The sequence below is a fragment of the Hipposideros armiger genome, unplaced genomic scaffold, assembly GCF_001890085.2.
Source record: "Hipposideros armiger isolate ML-2016 unplaced genomic scaffold, ASM189008v1 scaffold_160, whole genome shotgun sequence".
Lineage (NCBI taxonomy): Eukaryota > Metazoa > Chordata > Mammalia > Chiroptera > Hipposideridae > Hipposideros > Hipposideros armiger.
In genome coordinates this window covers 1,986,111-2,007,792 of record NW_017731510.1, presented here as the reverse complement: position 1 = coordinate 2,007,792, position 21,682 = coordinate 1,986,111, and the positions used below count along the sequence as shown (strand labels likewise).

At 40.2% G+C, this 21,682-nt stretch overlaps 1 protein-coding gene across 5 annotated transcripts in view; it reads right to left on the bottom strand.

The window, feature by feature from the left end:
- ATP8A2 (ATPase phospholipid transporting 8A2) overlaps nucleotides 1–21,682 on the bottom strand; it is a 624,797-nt gene that overhangs the window by 528,544 nt on the left and 74,571 nt on the right. The window contains exon 1 of one of the 5 annotated variants that reach the window (XM_019651454.1): nucleotides 17,523–17,561. The exons of the other annotated variants lie outside the window; for them this stretch is intronic. The gene's annotated coding sequence lies outside the window, so the exon portion shown is untranslated. Of the gene's footprint in view, nucleotides 1–17,522; nucleotides 17,562–21,682 lie in introns of those variants that run through there. 5 annotated transcript variants of the gene reach the window in all.

Here is a 21,682-nt window from a genome sequence, read left to right as displayed (position 1 = left end):
ACCATATGATCTCACTTATATGTGGAATCTAAAAAAAATGAATGAATGAGCAAAGTAAACAAAAATAGTCTCAGCGATCTAGAGGAAAAACTGATGATTGCTAGTTGGGAGAGGGGTGGGGATGAGGGAGAAGGGGAATGGATTAGACAGCATAAATGGTAACTACAATATTGCCACAGGATAAGAAAGATAGTTTGGGGATATAATCAATAATGTTGTAAATATTTTATAGGGTGTCAGATGGTCACATGTCGTGTTAGGGAGACCGCTTCATGGACGGTGTAGAGGCCTGACCACTGCACTGTACACCTGAAGCTGATGCTGAATAATACTGAATGTCAACTATAATTTTATATATATATAGTCATGAGATATGGAGTATAGTATAGGGATTAGAGTCAATGGAATTGTAATAAATATATACGATGTCAGAAGGGCAACAGATTGGGGGAGGGGAGTTATCACGTCATGAGGATTGAAATGTATAACTATTACATTGTTTTGTACACCTGAAACTAATAAAACATAAATAAATAAAATTTTAAAACATGTTACCCAGTATGACCATGGTTACCAGTGTGATCCAGTTTATGATGAAGTGACTAAGAATGGGTTTGAAGGTGCTGAAGAGGGTCAGAGGTCAGCAGCTTCGTTGTGCTTGGTGTGGGGAGCTGGTCAGAACAGAGTCTACGGACAGACAGAAGAGCCTTAAAGTAGGGGGACGCTGTATTAGAAAAGGGGAAGACATTCCAGGGAAGGCCCAATAGACAAAATGTGTCAGGGGCCAATTAAAAAACAAACAAAGAACAGCACCAAGGGTCCAAACTAGAACAATAGAAAGGAAGCTCAGGAAGATAGCCTGTGGCGAGGCTGGATGATTTAAATGCCAGATGAAGAAGCTTGAACTTCAAGGTCATATGAAGCCACAGATGGTTTCTAAGCAGGAAAGAAGTACACCTGGCAGTGATGTACAGAATGAGGGGAGAATTTATACATAAGGCAATCAGGTAGAAAAGTAATTGTACAATCCAGAAGCATGATAGAAGCATGAATTAAATGGGGGTGGGGGGAACATGAACATGAGAAACATCTCAAAAGAAAGCTTGGCAACACTATTTTTGGATTGAATGTGTGGGCCAGAAAAAAGAAGAAACATTAGATAGCTGGGATTTAAAGGGGAGAAGACTGGGGGGCAGGGGGGAAGGAGAATCACTGGTGGAAATAAGAATAAAACAACAGTTTTTCCAAACAAGAATTTAAATGTTGGATAATAAATATTGGGGTGAAAAAAATATTGACACAAACAATTAGTGATGACAGAATTCAGGGATCTCCCAATTACCATCATGAATCAGGCCAACTCATCTTTCTGTAACAACAGAGCCAGGCCTCGAATTTTATTTTAGGTAGAAATAGTTATAGTTTCCTCCTAAGACTCACATAACTTTCTTCTACCTCAGTGGCCTCATCCTGACCCACCCCTGCTTTGGAGACAAACATTAATATTTTCAAAATAACACAAAGTTGTTGCAAATGTATTGCCTAAAGAAAACGCTATTCAATATATAGCAAAGCACATTATGACTAAGGCTTCAAATTCAGGCTGATAAGATGAATTGTGAGTTAATGCATTTTGAAAATACCACCATACAAAATGAGAGTATATGCTTACAACTCTCCCATATAAGCAAGCACAGTGTCAGCAGACAGTGGGAGTTCAATAAATATCTATTTAGAAAGAAACCAAAGTAAAAGGAATGAATAAAGAGAAACAAGAGTTGGCAAATGGACAAGCACAAAGTTTGTCTGTTGCCAAGTGGAAATACAGTAAAGGCAGCTGACGGCCAAGGCCATGAGGGCAGGGACTTTGTCTTCTTCATGGCTGGACCCCTGTCATCCTAAATAATGCCTAGCACACAGTAGGCAGTTTGTAAGTGCGAGTATATGTCAAATGGACAATAACTGGCTGATGTAGTGGGTACCTTCTAAAGATGCTTGCCCAGGGCCAGCCAAGTGGCTCAGTTGGTTAAGAGCTTGCTCAAGAGTGCGATCTCTGAGCAACTAGCAGTTCGATTCCCGGCCTGAGCTGAGCTGCCGCTGAGCTGCCAACAGGTGGCAGGATGGCTCAGCTAAAGAAAGAAAGGAAAGAAAGGAAAGGAAAGGAAAGGAAAGGAAAGGAAGGAAGGAAGGAAGGAAGGAAGGAAGGAAGGAAGGAAGGAAGGAAGGAAGAAAGGAAGAAAGGAAGGAAGGAAGAAAGGAAGAAAGAACGGAAGAAAGGAAGAAAGGACGAAAGAACGAAAGAACGAAAGAAAGGAAGAAAGAACGAAAGAACGAAAGGAAGAAAGGAAGAAAGAACGAAAGAAAGGAAGAAAGGAAGAAAGAACGAAAGAAAGAAAGAACGAAAGAAAGAAAGAACGAAAGAACGAAAGAACGAAAGAACGAAAGAAAGAAAGAACGAAAGAAAGATGCTTGCCCAGATGCTGCACCAAAGGCTTGACCTGTACTGTATAGTCCCCATCTTCCATCACAGCTCTTAGCATGGGATGGTTACTTGGTCCATCTAAGTCTCTCTTCTGGAAACTGTGACATGAGACCTAGAGGACCTGTTCTCTGCATATGGCTGACCTATTAACACACACACCACAGGTCTCCGAATGGCCGTCCCCTACCCACTGAGTGGGCAGGAAAGCAGAGAAGAGATTTCTTTTGAGATGAAGGTGAAGCAGATGAGTGGAGAGCAACAGAAACAGTCCCAATAGCTTTTGGATTCTGGGTACAGTCTCTTCCTTGATCCCAGCTGTATTTAGGTCCTTGGGTTCCATGAACCACCCTTAAATCATTCAATAAATTATTCATAACCAGACATCCTAACCAATACTGTAAGGGAACACACAGAGAACCAATTTTTTCCTGTAAGACAGATGAGCAAGTTAAAGAGGGGTGACAAACACCAATTCACTTACAGATCACTCCAGGGTGCCCAAAGTTTTAGATGCCTCTGGCACAGGTGCCATGAGTTGCCACACCCCAGATAGGGAGGCCAGATAGGACAGACAAATGTCTTTATGGCAACATTTAGGCTGGTTGGTTTGAATAAAGCCCAGAAGTAGCTGGAAGATGATTAGCTAAATAAATAAGGGACTCCTCCTCTCTTCAGGGTTTCTGCCAGGATTAGAGAAAGAAGAAAACCTTAAGAAACAGAGATAGATGACAGAAAATGCCCACCAGGAGACTGAATAGAAGGATGAGTGAAGAATAGGAAAGGGGGTTACCAATTAGCTCAGTTGGTTAGAGCACAGTGCTCATAACACCAAGGTTGCCAGTTCAATCCCCACATGGGCCACTGAGCTGCGCCCTCCACAACTAGATTGAAACAACTCCTTGACTTGGAGCGAGCTGATGGGTCCTGGAAAATCACACTGTTCCCCAATTTAAAAAAAAAAAAGAAAGAAAAAGAAAAAGACTAGGGAAGGGGCAAAGGAAAGCAGACTAGTTATAGTATCCATGCCATTGATCCACAGAGGTATGAAAGGGAGTTAGAAGGATGGGGACACACCTCAGTAACTCCCACTGTCCACCAGCAATGCTTCCATGGGCCTCTGTCACACTGTGGTTCTAACTTACCTGTTAATCTCTTCCCTACTCACTTGTAGTAGTGTTTCATTTTACTGAACAATCCAAATTCCTCATCACTTCACTCACATGCATGGTATTTGTGGTGATAAGGACGTGGAAGTCACTGAAACCAGGGACAATGACAGACCTCCCATGGGCAGGTGACATAAACTAATTCCATGGAGATTGTTCGGAAAAGAAAAGAGAAAATCCTAACAGGTTTTTAAAATTTATTCCTATGTAATAACTATTATTAAGGTAATACTCATACATATTATTTGTTCTTTTATAACTATTTACATGATATACATAAGTAAATATTAGCATAAACTAAATAGGTCCAAGGAGTTAAGAACTTCAATTATAGAATTAAACACACACCAAAAAAGAGTTAATGTTAAAGCAAATTTTTACTAAGCATTTCATTGCCTCAGTAACAGAGAAGCAAAATTCTTTACTCTGAACTGCAGTATTTTTCTGTAACTCAAATAAAAGTGTTCAAAACGCCAAAGATGTTCAAGACCCATCCAGTCCATTTCCCTGTCAAGGAAGTTTTCACTGTCTCACAGAAATTGTTGGGAAATACTCAAGTCTTCCTATATCAGAAACCTATTAAAGTGACAAGCCTTTTTGCAGCACCTCTGTAACTAGCTCTGTGGAGAGAGTCAGACCTTGGACACTGTTGTACCATAAAGAATTTGGCTGGTCTTTGCCCCAGCTTCCTCTAACCCTTCGGAATTTCTGAAGTGGTACGAGTGTCTCAGTCATTCACAGTGAGGTGAATTTATACTAAAGACGTGACTCATGGTGGCCCCTAGACTGCTTCAGATAGGGACTGACCATGCCAGAAAAGCTAACCACGTGACTAGAGGGTTGGGATTTGAGCCTGTTGACATCAGACTGACCTGCTGACTCTGGGGAGGGAGGGGGAGTAGAGGCTGAGTTTCATCATGTGACCAGTGATCCAATTAGTAATGCCTATGTAATGAAATCCCAGTGAAAACTATGAACACCAAAGCTCAGGGGACACGTCCTGAGGACATGGAAGCTTCACATGTGGGACCCTCCAAGATTTATCCCTATGCGTCCCTCCATTTAGCTGGTCCTGATTTGTATCCTTTCTGATAAAGCTGTAATCATAGAATACTGCTTTCCTAAGTTCTCTGAGTTACTCTAGCTTATTAGTGAAAATAATTTTTATAAAAATACTGAAAAGTAATAAAAATACTGGGGGAGTAATGGGCACTCCCAAATTCATTGCCAGTTGGTCAGAAGTGTGGGTGGCCTAGGAACCCCAGAACTTGAAGCTGGTGTCTGAAGTGAAGTGGTTAGTCTGGTAGAGACCTGTGCCCTGAATCTATAAGGTTTGACCTAACTCTGAGCAGTTAGTACTAGAGCTGCACTGCAGACATTACTGTGTGAACTGTAGAATGACAGACCCAAAAGGGAAACTTTATTAACAAGGACAAAAGTATATTAGGTCAAATGAAAGACAGGATTAGAAGTAAGACCTGCAGAAACTTGAATGGTTCTCCTTCCACTAGAGCTTAGGCCTCTGTGAGTTGGGCTACCATCTGACCCTTGGTTCTTCATCCACAAAATATAATTTATTCTATAAATTGAGGGTTGGCAAACTTTTTCTGCAGAGAGGTAGTAAATATTTCAGGCTTTGGGCCACAGATGACACCTGTCTCATTTGTTTGTTTGCTTGTTTGTTTGTTTGTTTGTTTGTTTAACACAAAAGTCTTAAAAAGACAGAAATTATGCCTCACAGGCCAGATCTAGCCCACAGGTCATAGTTTACTGACTCCTCCTATAAACTAAGTTCTTTCACAGTTAACAACCTGATTCATCCCAACTATCACCTCAAGGAAATATTAAATTTCTTCTATATCCACAAGACATGACATAAAATTCCTAGCACACATAGGTGTTCAGAAGTTGGTTACATACTTTTCCTAATTTATGTACTTGTAAAGTATGTAAAGGTGATTTTTCTCTTTGCCTCCAGAAAAATTTCCAGGAAAGCAGTGCAATCATCATAGAGCATTGTAACAAGAGGCACAGACACACAGACACACTCTCTCTCCCCTTCCCCAAAGAGTTTCAAGTTCAACTCTGACATCTATCCCACATTTACAAAGATGTTTCATAATCCTTCAGAACACAAGCACAAAGCAGCCCAGCGGCTAGGGAAGTACTCGGGCTGATTATTCCTCCTAATCAAACACACACAATAAAAATGCTGTACAAATGCACAATGTAATTATTCTAGCTTTGGCAGACATATTTTGGAGGCCTTTTCTAGACCCCACTTTGCACAAACCGCATCTCTCCAAATATAGCATCTGTGATCCATTCCACCCAAGAATTCAAAAGAAATGAACACAAAAGGAAAGCGGCACTGGTGTATCAGGGTTTCTTATTGCTGCAAATTCTTATTGGTTTCTCTTCTCTTGTTTCAGGGATCAGGAAAATGGGCAGGGAAGTAACAGGCCAGGGACTATTTATAATTTAAAATATTGTTGGGTGCTGCAATCAGAAATAAGGCATTTTGCTAGGTAGTGTGAAAGGAAAGGTACCCAGTTTAAGGCATAAGCTTTAATGACTGATGACACTCTTTTTTTCAATTTTAGCAGAGACAACAGAAACAAGAGATACCAAGAAATATGGGAAGCTAGAGGACAGGAATGACTGCCAGTCTCATATAAGGTGAAAAAACAGGGCAATCTCATGAAGGAAGCATCTGAAGTAGGCTTATAAGAATGTGTATGATTCGGGTGCAAGGAGAAAGAGCTGAGCGGTCCAGGAATAACAGCGTGTCAGCAGAAACACGTGCTGGTCACACGTCATTTACAACCTAGTTGGCCCCAGTATGGTGGGTGAAAGTCGAGCCATAGTAATTTGAAGCCTGGTTTCCAATAAGCGCAGCAATACAAATTGGGCTTCCGTTCCTCGAAACCCATCTCATACCTTAGATATGTTAAAATTCACCCTGTAAATTAAATACAGACAAATGTGCTTTTAAGGGAATATATTTAATATATAAAACCCAAAACAACAGAAAAAGGAAAACTATTGTTCAAATATTCAATGCAAAGGAGTTTTCTATGTGGGCTGGATCAGCTGAGGCTTAACATACAAGCCCAGTGACTTCTCTGTAGCAACTCCCTCTGCTTGCCAGGATGGGTAGTCTCCTCTTTCCTGGGACCTCAAAAGTGGCCTCAAATTAGGGACATAACTTTAAAATCCCATTGCCGAATCAAAATGCATGAATGCAGTCTTTGAACAGTTAATCCTAGGAGAAGGGCAGTGTCTCTTAAATTCTAGTTTACCTGTCTTGAGTATTTTCAAGACCCACAGCCAAAGGCACACAGATTCACTGCATCCAGCTGCCAACCCACCTCTCTAGCATCATTAGTGACCAATCACACCCCCTTGCTTGTGAAGCTCCACCCACAGCGGCCTTCTCCCCATTCCTCAAGATATCAACTCTGTTCACTCTCCAGAAACCTGGTGCCTGCCTTTCCTTCTACCTGGAATTCTGTTTCTCTAGCCTTTGCTTTGGTGTCTCCTTCCTATGGCTCAGGCCTCAGGCTAAATACCACTTCCACACAGAAGCACTCCCTGACCAGCATATCTACAGTATTCCCCTTCTCAGTTATTCTCTAACGCCGTGTTATTTTTATTCATTCCCACTCAGCACCCCACGAAATCTGCTTGTCCATTTTCTGTCTTCCAACATTAGAAATAAGCTCCTTGAGGGCAGGGCCTGTGTTCATCTTAATCACCTCTGCGTCCCCAGAGTGTGGGACACAGAAGGCATTTGATAAATGTGTCCAACAAATGAATCAAGTGATTTCACATTGTCTTAAGTGGATAGAAAAAAAATGTAACTCTTAAATTTAATCTACAATGAATCTGAGCCACCTAAAGAATTGAGGAGAAAAAAATAGAAATGTCCAGTTTTGTTTGGAGCTGCGTCCAATTTTATAACTTTAAAAGTGACTGTAAGCAGTGTTGAGTCTCTGTTGAATGAAGGTGTTTTGGCTCCCACATGTAACCTCATCGTCTTCTTGCTTTTCTCCTTCAGATGGCACTGGGGAAATGGTGGCTAGGGATGGGGATATGGGCAAGAGTTGGGGTCCTGGGCACGGATGTCTTCGGCCTCCTCTGGAGTGCAGAGTAATACCCCTGGCTCCCCTGCTGGCATTTGTGGCTACTGTCTGTGAATAGTCTGGCATGGCTTTATCAGTGGGCACTGGTGTTCCCAGATCACTTGCCTCACCTGGGCTCCCTCTGCCAAAACCATAGCACACAAAACAACATAATGATTAGGCATTTATACCCTTCACAGCGTGATAACCCCCCTATACCACTGACTATATTTCCTATGCTGTGTTTTACACCCTATGCTACACTTTACATCTTGGGACTACATCAAACTAAAAAGGTTTTTCACAGCAAAGGAAACCATCAACAAAACAAAAAGACATACTGCTGAATGGGAGAAGATATTTGCCCATGATACATCTAATAAGGGGTTAGTATCCAAAATTTATTTTTAAAAAAAACCTCATACAACTCAACACCAAAAAAACAAACAACCCAATTAAAAAATGGGCAGAGGACATGAAGAGATATTTCTCTAAAGAGGACATACAGATTGCCAACAGGCATATGAAAAGATGCTCAATGTCACTGATCATCAGAAAAATGCAAATAAAAACCTCAATGAGATATACCTCACACCTGTCAGAATGGCTATCATCAATAAATCAACAAACAAGTGCTGGTGAGGATGTGGAAAAAAGGGAACCCTCGTGCACTGCTAGTGGGATTGCAAATTGGTGCAGCCACTATAGAAAACAGTATGGAGGTCCTCAAAAAATTAAAAATAAAACTACTTCCTGACCCAGCAATTCCACTTCTGGGTATTTATCCAAGAAATCCAAAACACTAATTTGAAAAACATATGCACCCCTATGTTTATTGCAGTGCTATTCACAATAGCCAAGACATGGGAACAACTAAGTGCCCATCCATAGACGATTGGATAAAGCACCTGCCATTCTTTACACCCAGCCATCTAGCTGCAGCCCTGCCAGGCCCAGTTGCTTTCAAATCAGCTCCCAGGCCACATGAAAAGTACTGGTGGGCCATTCGGGAAAACAAAACCTCCTATTACCCCTCAGTTTTATCCTCATGTATAACACACTTCTCCTCTCTCACTGGGGAAACTTTACCCAGAGAGAAAAATATTAAGATGTTTCTTATCAGATTGGTTTCTTCTCTCTTCAACCCTCTCCTTGCTAAGCCCTAAAGATCAAAAAAAGAGGCAAGCTTTTTAGGGTACACCCCTGACATCATTCTCCTTCTGGATTTCTAACAACCCTTTAAAAACCCACTGAGCTACCGCTTCTTCAATGGAGAAAATGCTGGGAGGTAAGGCCTCCAGGGGCTGTTGTAAATATGATATCAGGGAGATAAAAATTAATCTACAAAGTCTCCTCATAAACAAAACCCTAGCTTGCCTATTGCTGCTGTTTTTGAAAGGCACACGACGAAGACACCTTGGTGTTTCTCCTGGGATTTCCTCTTGTCTTTCCCAGGGACGTGGAGGCTCCAAGCACATGGAAGCCAAATGTCATGTACAAGAGAAAGGCGCATTCATTTGCTCCAACCATCAGCCCAGTTTCACATGCACATCAGCCTGCTGTGTTTGCTTGTCCCCACTGGTCACATGAACCTAACACTCTTTACTTCCATCAACCACCTTAATGTAACCTTCAAAATTACATGCAGATTTGAACATGTCAACATGGAGGCCAACTCGTTAGCGTTTATTCTCACCTCCGCTGACACAAAAATATACTTTTCCAAGGTGATGGCTTTTTTTCTTTTTACTTTCTTATTGATTTGAAATTTTGTATATCAGTTACTTTCTCAGAGAAGAAAGTTACAAATTTAAAAAATATGTATCATGGGCCGGCCTAGTGGCGCGTTGGTTAAGAGCTGGCTTGGGATGCCAGCTCTGAGCAGCCCTGTTCAGATCCCACGTAAGGACCAGTGACACTGCTCTCTACAGCTAAGATGGTGAACAACAGCTCGATCTGGAACTGGGCTGCTATGAGTTGCTGGTGACGGCGTAGGCTGCATGCAACCCTGCTGCAGTGGGCTGCCATAAGCTACCTTGTGTGGCTAGCAGCCAGTGTTACCTGCCAAGAGCCACTGTGAGTGGCCGTCCAGAGGCCAGCAACTGATCTGCCTCACCCGGGAAGAACGCAATGATCACAATACCAACATGGGCCAGTGAAGCGATGTCTTCCACAACTACACTGAAGAACAAGAGGACAGCAACACGTCTGTTCCCTTTCTCCCGATTCCCCAGCACTGTTCCCCTCCCCCAAATCCCCAATAAAATCTTAAAAAAAATATGTATCATTAAAAAGGAAAAGCAATGCCAAAAAGATACAGATGGAATCATTTCAATCCCCAGCATCTTTCATTAATTCAGTGTTGCCACATCAATTATTAATAGTTAGTTGTCTTTGTCATGTCACTAAGAGGCCACAAATAATTATAATAAAAAGCACAGCTCGCTTTTGTTGAGCCTAGTCTAAGCACTCTAGATGCGTCAATCCATCTAATCCTTATGACAATCATATCATGAGCATGCTCAGCTTGGAGAAAATAAAAATGGGGCAAAGAGTAAATAAGCAACTAGCCCAATGTTTAAAAGCTGAATTTTTGTCTGTTACTAAGTGAGTCATTTATAAGCATATGACCTACATTATAAATAATTTTGGAGAGGGGTTTCAAGGCAAAAAGATTCCTAGGATAACAACTAAATATTTGTTGACTAATTGACTTTTATATCCTTATTAGGTTTTGGTTTTATTTTTTCCTTTTATACTCACAGAATCTACACATTAAAGAAAAAGAAATAGAAACCCCAATGAATTCCAGGCCCACAGGCAGCCTGGTGGTGGTGGTGACAGGTCTAGGCGCTTAAACAAGAGAAGCCAGGTCCCAATTCCCAGAGTGCTGAGTGTCCTGGAGGCAGAAACCTGTATAAGACATCAGTCAGCCTAGCAGGCAAGCAAAGAGGTAGGAGCAGACAGGAAGTCATGCATCCATCCAAAGTTCAGAATATTCTGTGGGCACAATGCCGAAGCCAACAACCCTTTCCCTGCCTTCAAAAGGGTTGTAATCTGGTGGGGAAGCAGATCGGTGCAGAATAACTAATGCAGTGTAGAATGCGAAACGTTTTCTTTCACCTGGACTTGCTTCCTCGTCGTGTGTTCTCTACCGGCCAACAACTCATCCTTTAAGACATAGCTTAGATTTCCTCTCACTAAATCCAGAGTCCTCCAGTTCCAGCTTACATTTATATACTCACAGAAAGAACAGTTTCTGTTTTTATTTGAATAATGACAACATTGCTTAAACAACTGCTATATAGTGGGTTGATGGACATACCAATGGCAAAGCAAGTATGATATACATAAAAGTTACAAAGATAACAAAGCAACAAAGGATTGAGCACCAGAAATGAAAAGGCCATACAGTAGTCCCCCTTATCCGTAGGGATATGTTCCAAGACCAGTGGGTGTCTGAAAACTCAGACAGTACCGAACCCTTTATATACTATGTTTTTTTCTTATGCATGCATACCTATGATAAACAGTGTGTCGAGGACTTTCACCTTTTCACTTAAAAGAAGCACTTTATGGCTTCTCTTTGGCATATCCAAACTGCCAGCATCACTGCTCATGTGCTTTGGGTCATTATTAAGTAAAATAAGGGTTACCTGAACACAAGCACTGCGACACTGAGAATCAAGATGGCCACTGAGTGACTAACAGGCAGAAAGCGTACACAGACTGGGGACACTGGATAAAGGGTGACTCATATCCAGGCAGGATGGAGTGGGACAGCTCAGGATTTCATCACACTACCCAGAATGCCCGTACAATTTAAAACTTATGGATTGTGGGCCGGCCGAGTGGCGCGTTGGTTAAGAACTAGCTTGGGATGCCAGAGGGCCCCAGTTCGGATCCCACATATGAGGGCCAGTGACACTGCCCTCTACAGCTAAGATNTTCACACAAAGCCAGGAAATTGTTGAAGTTCCCATGACCCAAAGAGACCTCATTAACTACATTGAGGGACTAACAGACCTATAGGAAAGGCTACTCTAGACCCATCACATAATAGCTTAAACATTAGCCTCAGAAAGATCAAACTAAACTACATGTAAATTAGCCAGAAAAAAGTCCAGAACTCCTGACAGGAATTGACAAAATCCAGCACTCAATTCACAATGTATGGCATTCAATAAAAAACTACTAGACACGCAAAGAAACAGAAAACATACGAGATGGATGATCCATAACAGGAAAAAATTCAGTGATAGGAAAAGGTCTATAACTTTAGAGAAGTGGAATTACTAGACAAGGAGATTAAAATAACCATTAGATTTCATATACAACAATTAAGTTCAAGAACTCATCCTAGAAAAAGTGCTACACACCTCATTGCTGAATATCACTACAGTCAACTTTGAAGTTCTCCTCTTGGGAAGCTATGCACCGATGCCAGTGCCTCGTCCACCCTGCAAAGTAATTTTGGAACTCTTTTTCTGGAATGGCCATCAGAGCTGTCATCATATTAACCTTGATGTCCTGAATGTCATCAAAACATCTTCCTTTCAATATTTCCTTTATATTCAGATAAAGAAAGAAGTGACTGTGGGCTAGATCAGGTGAGTAGAGAGGGTGTTTCATTACAGTTATTTGTTTACTGGCTATAACTCCACAGACAGTGCCATGTGAGCTGGTCCACTGTCGTGATGCGAGAGCCATGAATTGTTGGCGAAAAGTTCAGGTCATCTAACTTTTTCACGCAGCCTTTTCTGCACTTCCAAATAATAAACTTGGTTAACTGTTTGCCCAGTTGGTAAAAAGTCATAATGAATAATCCCTTTGATATCAAAAAAGATTAGCAACATTGTTGCAACAAGTTCATGAACTTAATTGTCCAACCTCATATACAAGGGAATATTTCTCAGCCATAAAAAAGAAAAAAATCTTGCCATCTGCAAAAACATGGATGGACCTAGAGGATATTGTGCTGAATGGAGTAAGTCATACAGAGAAAGACAAATACCATATGATTTCACTTATATGTGGAATTTAAAGAACAAAATAAATAAACAAAACAAATACAATACAAATTCATAGATGCAGAGAATATTTTAATGGTTGCCAGCTAGAAGTGGCATTGTGGGGGTAGGGAGGGATGAGTGAAAAAAAGGAAGGGATTAACAAGTACAAATTGGCAGTTACAAAATAGTCATGAAGATGTAAAGCATAGCGCAGGGAATATAGTCAGTAATATTGTAATAACTATGTATGGCTTCAGATGGATACTAGATTTATCAGGGTGATCACTTCGTAAGTTATATAAATGTCTAACCACTATGTTGTACACCTGAAACTAATATAATATTTTATGTCAACTGTAATTGAAAAATTAAAAGAATTCTTTTAAAAAAAGAAAGGCAGAGATTGTCACATTGAATTAGAAAATTAAGTTCCAACTATATGCTGTCTGTAAGAAATCCACCTTAAATATAAAACATAGGTTAAATGGGCAATGGAAAAAGTTACCATGCAGACCAGCAAAAGAAAGCAGGAGTATAACAACATCAGACAAAGTAGATTTGAAAACAAGAATACCACCAGGGTAAAAAGGCACACTTTATAATAATAAAGGGGTCAATTCACCAAGAGCACTTAACCGTAAACATTTACACATCTAATCACAGATATATAAAGCAAAACTAATAGATCTGAAAGTAGAAATAGACACAGCCACAATTATACTGAGAGATTTCCATACTTCTTTCTCAGTAGTAGATACAAGAGAAAGAAAATCAATAGTGAAGTAGAAGACGTGAGCAATACTATAAAGCAACTTGACACAACTGACAGTTACAGAACATCCCACNGTCCTCCACAACTAGACTGAAGAACAAAAGGACAGCAACTTGTCTATTCCCCTTTCCCCTATTCCCCAATAAAAAATCTTTTAAAAAAAATTTTAATAAATAAATAAATAAAACTTATGGACTGCTTATTTCTGGAATTTTCCATTTAATATTTTCGGACTGCGGTTGACTGTGGGTAACTGAAACCGTGGAAAGTGAAACTGCAGATAAGGAGGGACTGCTGTACAGCTTACCTCAGAGTGACCATTCCAGATGATCTGTGCAGCTCAGGAAATGAAAAGATAAACCAAAAGTAGAGCTCTCTAAATGCTTAGTGAGGTCAATATTACAAACACACATTCCATAAAGAAGTAATTCAATTTTTGGTTATTTAGCCCTTATGCTCATGGAAATCACCCATATTCACTTCAAACACCAAAGCGGGTTCACAGAGTGAGGCAGGAGATGATTGGAACTTATTCTGTTACAACACATTTCTTAAGAAAAGTGCAGATAAAGTACAGATGCTTTCCAAGTGCACAGTTTGCTATGTAGCGCCTCAGTCTTCATAAGTAGAGATGCTTTATTTTAAAATCATTAATTAAGCAGTATATATAAAGTGTTGCTTGGATTAAACACCTCTCCAGTCAGCCTCATGTCTTAACTGCTGCAGCCATCATTCCAAGCCTAGCCTGGGCTGCCTGCACCTCCTGCAGGGACTCAGTTCTTTTTCTCTGCAGTTTGACACACATGGCTCCTACCTCTTCCTTCACTTGGATACCCTTCCCAATCCTCAAAATTCCACTGAAGCAGTCCTCTCCCTCCTCGCGGGGGCTAGGTCCCCTCCCTAGCAAGTCACACCTATGGTGACTGTGGCCCTTAGATTGCCTCTAGATCTCACCTGTCAGCTCATAATCTATATACACACCTCCTATCCCAGTAGAAAAGCCGGCTCCTTCCACCTGGACAGTGGTTCCAGCCCAGGTGAAGCACAGATAGAAGACAGCAGACACAGAAGAGCCGATGCTGGGACCCTGCCTCTGCATTTCCCTGGCTCACACACTTGTGAGTCATGCCTGCCAACAGGGATGCACGTTTCATTTCTATGCTTATCATTCCCACTTTGTTCTCTCTTCCTCACTGGGAGCATTCATCTCTCACCAGACTTCCTCCCACTTCTGACGAGGTCCAGAGTTCCAGCCAATAAACATGTAAGATGCCCACACATCTCACACTACAAAGAAAGAGTCAAGGAACACACCTGGAGTCGCTGGATTGGAACAGAGCTCCTCATCAAGGTTCACTGGGTCCACCCTGGTCTGTGCGCTGGGAGGACGGGAACATCTGGACTTCTGGGCACGGTGACAGAGCATACCTGGGAGGCCAGGGAGCTGAGCAGATGACGGTAATGTCACCCTGACCACAGCAAATATCCAGAAATTCTCTTCTGGCTGGGAACGCCTTTCACCCTATGACGACCTGTCTTTGGGTGATCGTGACCTACGTAGGTCAGGCCCAGGCATGCAAGCAGCCTGAGAGATACTGAAATAGTGCCTACTCATGCACTGAATAAACAACAGAAACCTGATCATTTCATCCCTGATTAGATTTTATCACTCTCTGCCGAAACAATGCAGTCTAAAATCTAAGGGGGGGAGCTTGATTTACTTTAAATACTGTGAACTCCAATGATGTTGAAAATATTTTTCAACTTGAATTTTCTGAAGTATAAATTATTCATGCAAATTCCTTGTTTTTGCATATTTCATAGGACACGCATCTTTAAGCTTGATCGTTGCTAATATGTACAGAAAGATAATTAAAATATAAGTTCATGGATGTAAAAACAAAATCATATCATATTTGAAGACAGGCGATTCAAATAGGTGATGATGAGGAGGAAGAAGAAAAAGTAACCTCATTCTTCACTCTGCAGACAACAGGGGAGCAAATTCATGAGTGCAGACAGTGCTTTCTGTGCTTTCCATTCTCCTCCCTCTCAAAGTGTATGTCCTCCCTGGACACTTCCTCTGCCAAAACTTTCTCCTCTGTTGGCTTTAATTCTCTCCTCCTCTTAATTATGCAGATGGGCTTAAATTCTTTCAAAAAGTCCTTCCTTTGGGTCCTTGAAGTCAAGGACTATCTCATTTCCCTACAGTCTCTTGCATTTAACCTGTGCTGCTCAGATGGAATAAATGCACTGTTGTCTTTATAATGTGGGGGAAGGGTAAAAAAAATTATTGACCTAAATTAGGACTAGTTCAGCAATGTCCCTCAAAATTACTTCCCAAATATTTTCATTTATCTTTCAATCCCACATCCAGTCTTCAAGCCCATCAATTCTACGCACCCCCCCCCACCCCCCACCCCGGCACACACACAATAGATCCTGAATCTGACCACCTCTCTCCCCCTCGAATGCTACTACCCTAGGTCATTCCATCACCATTCCTCACCTGGAAATTACAGTAACTTCCTAACTCTCCCCCTCTACTCTTACCCCTCAAGAGCGTGTTTTCCACATGGAGCCAGATTTATATTTTTAAATGTAAAGCCAGGTCTAATCAAGCACCTCTTTGAAACTTTCCAACTCTCCATTTCACTTTGAGTAGAGAGCACACTCCTCACCATAGACTACAAGGCTCTGTTCCAGACACACTGGCCTTTTCTTCAATCCCTCATAAATGTCTAGTTCAATCCCACCTCGGGTCCTTAGCTCTCACCATTACTATTCCTTATGCTTAGGATGACCTCAGTTGGACCTCACCGTTTCCACAAATTGTTGTGTGGGTCTCTGCTCAAATTTCATGCCGTGAAAGAGCTCTCCTTTAACTAGACTACCTACAGTAGTTTCCTTTTGGTCACTCTCTACCCTGTTTTATTTTCTTTAGAGCAGTGATAACTTCTGTAAATATCATTTGTTCGTGTGTTATCTACCTACCCCTCTAGAATGTGCTGCATGAGCTGAGCTTTTCCTATTCTCTGTTCTCCCTCTAGTGCCTGGTACATGTCTGGTACTTGCCTTTTGAATGATTCAGTGAATGAAATCTTAACAAATAATCTACTCAACTTTGTTGCTAAGGGTTATTAATCACATGGTATATATCAAACATATTATACATATTCTCTCTTATTCTCACTGTAAACATCAGTGGACATTTCGTCCTTTTTTAGTAGAGGCATATTTGAGCCTGATTTTCCTGATTTCCTGAAACTCATGATGTTTTATCTATAAAGTTTAACCCATAAGATTTGACTTCTTTATCTGAGATGAGATAATGCCTACTTCGCCTAGTAAGAATTTTGTAATGCTAAACTGAAACCTTGGGTTTGAAAAAAGTAAGTAAACTGCAAAGCTCTGTAATAAAATAAGGGGATATTATAAAACTGCAGGATAAAAACTTAGCTACTGACTATATCTTAATAATTAAACTTCCATTTTCTAAGACCCACACCTGCCAGGTGCCTTCCATACAAAATCACACTTAATTCACAACCACCTTGTGAGAAAGATACTATCACTCTTTTACAGATGAGAAAATTGAGGTCTGTGAGGTTAAATAACTTGCCCAAGGTCACCTAGCTCACAGGTGACATATCCAAGGTTCAGATCTGGGTCTGTGTGGTTCCACTGATCATGCTTTGAATTTAGAAATTATTATTTTATAATGATATTTCATAATAATAGTAAAAAGTTGCAGAGAAACCTATATAACATGATTAACATGAGTAAACAAAAGAATTCTTTATGTAAACACAATGACCCAGTCAAAAGGGTTTTTGAGTCACACAGGAAGGCCAGGGGAGTTATTCTGATGCTCTGAAGAGTAACTGTGGCACCCACCCACATTTCTGGAACAGACAGAAGACCATGTATTACTCATCAAAGCCATGCAGAACAGAAAACAAATACCTGTGTCCAGAATGTGGTCAAAATCCAAGAAAATAGGACAACAGAAAGTTCTGGCAACACGAGGCAAAATGCTAAATAAGAAGGTAGAAAAAGAAACTAAGAAAGTGTTTGAAAAAGCAGCCACATTGAAATAAAGCTGCATGTGTTTCAAATTATCTAACTACCTAGGTCAAACAGTTTACCATAAAAAGAAATTTTAAAACTCTAATATCTGAAAATAATTGTTCTAGAACAGTGCATGTTGGCATCTTAGTTGGCCTAAGTAACTTTCATAATGAAAAACTTTCTGATTTGAATTTCACTATCACCTTCTAAGAATAACTTTAAGTCAGAGTTTTGAGAAAATTACATTAAGCAAAAGCCAATGATCTGAACAACTTAATTTGTTTTAAAAGAAGATAAAAATCACTAAAGCCAATGCCCCATAAAAGAATTCCTTGGGCCGGCCGAGTGGCGCGTTGGTTAGGAGTTGAATTGGGATGCCAGCTCTGAGCAGCAAGGTCACTGTTCGGATCCCACATGAGGGCCAGTGTTACTGCCCTCTACAGCTAAGATGGTGAACAACAGCTCGACCTGGAGCTGGGCTGCCATGAGTCGCACAGTGTAGGCTGCAGTGGGGCTGGCCAGCAGCTGGCATGAGCTTTCATGAGCTGCCGTGAGCCACCATGAGCAGCCCTCCAATGGCTGGTAATTGACTGCCTCACCCAGGAAGAGCGCAATGATAATACCAACATGGGCCAGTGAAGCGATGTCCTCCACAACTAGACTGAAGAACAAAAGGGCAGCAACTTGTCTGTTCCCCTTCCCTGATTCCCCAATGCTGTTCCCCTCCCCCAATTCCCCAATAAAATCTTAAAAAAATATATCCTTGAAGGGAATATAAGGTGTATCTACACAAAATATACAGCAACTCATTGTCAACAGAGCCTCTAGGTAATGCATTTGCCTAATTCAGCACTCTCAACATCCCCATTGTTATGGGTGTACACATCTGCCAAGTGGCTGCTCCCTTAGGTTAAAGATTCAGTCTTACAATGAATATAAAGCTGCTGAACTCTATGGAAAGTTCCCACACCGAATGTTGACATTGTTAATACAATGATATCATCACAGCTACTAAACCAGATGCTACAATGAACTCAAGTCTAATCCAAAATCATAACCCCACCTCCAATTTCATGAAACATAAGAAAAAATCTCTTAATCTTCATGACCCCAACTAACATGCTCTCCTGAGCACTACTGCGTATAGCTAACAAAAATACTATAATTTTTTTAAGTTTTTGATTAAAGGTTCTATTAACTCCTATGGTTGTAGTTATCAAATGAAAAAGTTACACCACCATAAGAGCACTTGTTAAATGTCTAAACATCAGCTACTACAGTGCCTAAAGCTTACACAACCCTCTTTTCATCAAGAGTCATTTTTCCCAAGACCTTCTCTGTTTTTACTTACATTATATTCCAACCAGGAATTCTTCTACCTAGTCCACTTATGAGCCTCAGTGTTATGTTTCAGATCACCAGGGCCATCCATCTCCATGTCCACCATTCCCTTCAAACCACATTATTCATATAACATAATTCTAAATTAAATCCCATATTTACCTTGCATACACACAAAACATCACTTGCATATTGTATTAACTAACTCAAAGAGCTCTTCTTTTCCAACTGTGTAGTCACAGTTAATGTTGAAAAGTATTTACTATGTTTTAAGGTTGCCCTCCAATTTTCATCATTGAGAGGAACTGCATGGAAGGGATCCTGTCAATTACCCAAATGGGCAGAAACATCCAGACTGGTAAATACATCAGTAAACAACCAAAAGGTAATTATTTCATGATAGCTATTCAAAGTACATTAAAATGGGTATTTGAACTATCTTACACTGCAATTTGTGTACATGTATAAATTTTTAACAGGAAGAACAATGTTGATTAGATAACAACCAGAGACTAACTGTGCTATCCAGTATGGTAGTCAATAGGCACATGTGACTACTGAGTAGTTAAAATGTGGTTAGTCAGAATGGACACACACTATAAGTGTAAAATACACACCAGATTTTGAAGATTTTGAATAAAAAACATTGCAAACTGTCTTAATAAACTTATATTTGTTACATTTTGAAATAACATTCGGGATGAACTCAGTTATACAAATATACTACTGAAGTACAAATATGCTCACATTATATTTCTATTTGACAGCACTGGTTTAACAGTTATAACTTCATTGTTAATAATTATCTTACCCTCATCTGCTTCTTACCTGTCGACATCCCTCCCAGCCCTCCCAGCCTTCATTAAACCTACAGCTCATATCTAAAGAAGAAAAAGTAATTTCAATACCAGCTTAGGGACAATTGAACAGGGAAGATAGATCCAAAGTTACTACATCCTAAAGCTACGTATTAACACTTCACCTAGCTATAGCTTAGCCTTCTGGCATACTCCCCATCCAGCCATGATTTAGTGATCAAAATACCTGTAGAGAAATTCAAGTTGATATAAGAAAGTTTTTCACTAAAATCAAAACAGTTTTCATATAAGGAGACTTTAGTCCAGCCTTACAGGTAAGCACATATTTAGTTTATCCTTGTTTCTAATAAGATTAACAAACCAGATACACCCCTGCCTCATATTAGACAAAAATAGAGCAAAAAAAGATTGCTAAAGTCAGTGACACGAGTCACAGTCAGAAATGGCAGCTCACAGCAAGGAGGGCAGAATGCTAAAAAGCCCACATGAATTTACCAAGCACAGCAACCCCTGAGGTCATTCATACTTAGAGGAAGCACACAGCCCTCAAAACCCACCTACAGACAGCCCCATGTAAGCACAAAATTATCACTTATGTTCACATCACCATTTTGAGTCTTTAAAAGTTTGTATAACAATTGCCTAAGGGGCCCAATGCTTTGCCCAAAGTTATTTATAATTCAAGTTTCCTATTACGTTTTGGTAAACTAATATTTACCAAAACTGCATTTTTAAACATCAACCTTCTATACTAATTTAGTATTTATTGATCAAGCTGAAGAATATATTTGCTATTTAAAATATTTGGGATCTTCCTGGAAATATAAAGTGTCTAAAACAATGTATAGTAGTGTATCTTAACAATATCTGTGTCCATAAGTGCTTTTATAGCCAGTGAATTATTACTACATACTTAATACAAACTTAAATAGGGTATCAATCTTTAATAGCACCTTTTTCAAGCACACTATATTGATATTAGATTTACACAAAAATATCATAGCCAGGTGGACATAAAAACCAATTAATCATAAGTTTATAAGGAGAGAAAAGCACCTAAATAGAACTGGATTATTTTAGTGAAGAAAAGAATCAAGAGGATACTCTATAACACCTAAAGAATAAAATAGAACATCCTCTTACTGTACTTTTAGTCCTTGATGGTAGGAAGATGCCGGAGATATATGTGCAGCAGTCACCTACTTTTCCATTCCTTGTGTCACAATGGTGTCTTTTGCGACTAACATTTGAGCTAGTTTGTAAACTTCCACTCTCTAAGTTCTCCAACTAAAACCCATGGACTCCTTATATTCATGAAGATATATTGTCTTACAGAAGACAATAATTGTCCTTTTAAACTGTACATTAGGATTTTGAAAACTGAACCCAGCATGATACCTGTGTTTTGGGTATGGGGTGACTTTCCACTACTGTAATAACAACCCAAGTTAGATGATATCCAAGCAACTGGCTCCCTCAAACTATACCAAGGTAAGCCTAGAAAGTCTAAGCTAGTTTAGAAGACAAGACAGCACACAACAATAGCCAAGGACATATAAGTTAAAATGAGATTATCTTCCCTCACAAATTGAGTTCAAAATATACCAATTGAGATTTCTGTTTCTGAACATGAGAGATATAGAGAGGTCCAGGCTAGCATCCTTCCACTATAACAATTAGAAAACTGGACAAAATATAGGAAGCAACTATGTTTCTATATCAAACAACAGGCAGTATAGGAAAGTAATCCTTGAGAGAAAACAAACAAACACGGTGAGCCCTATGATCACATAATCTTTCTCTCTAAAAACAATTTCTGGGGCCAGCCCAGTGGCCCGTTGGTTAAGAGCTGGCTTGGGACGCCAGCTGTGAGCACTAGGGCCCTGGTTCGGATCC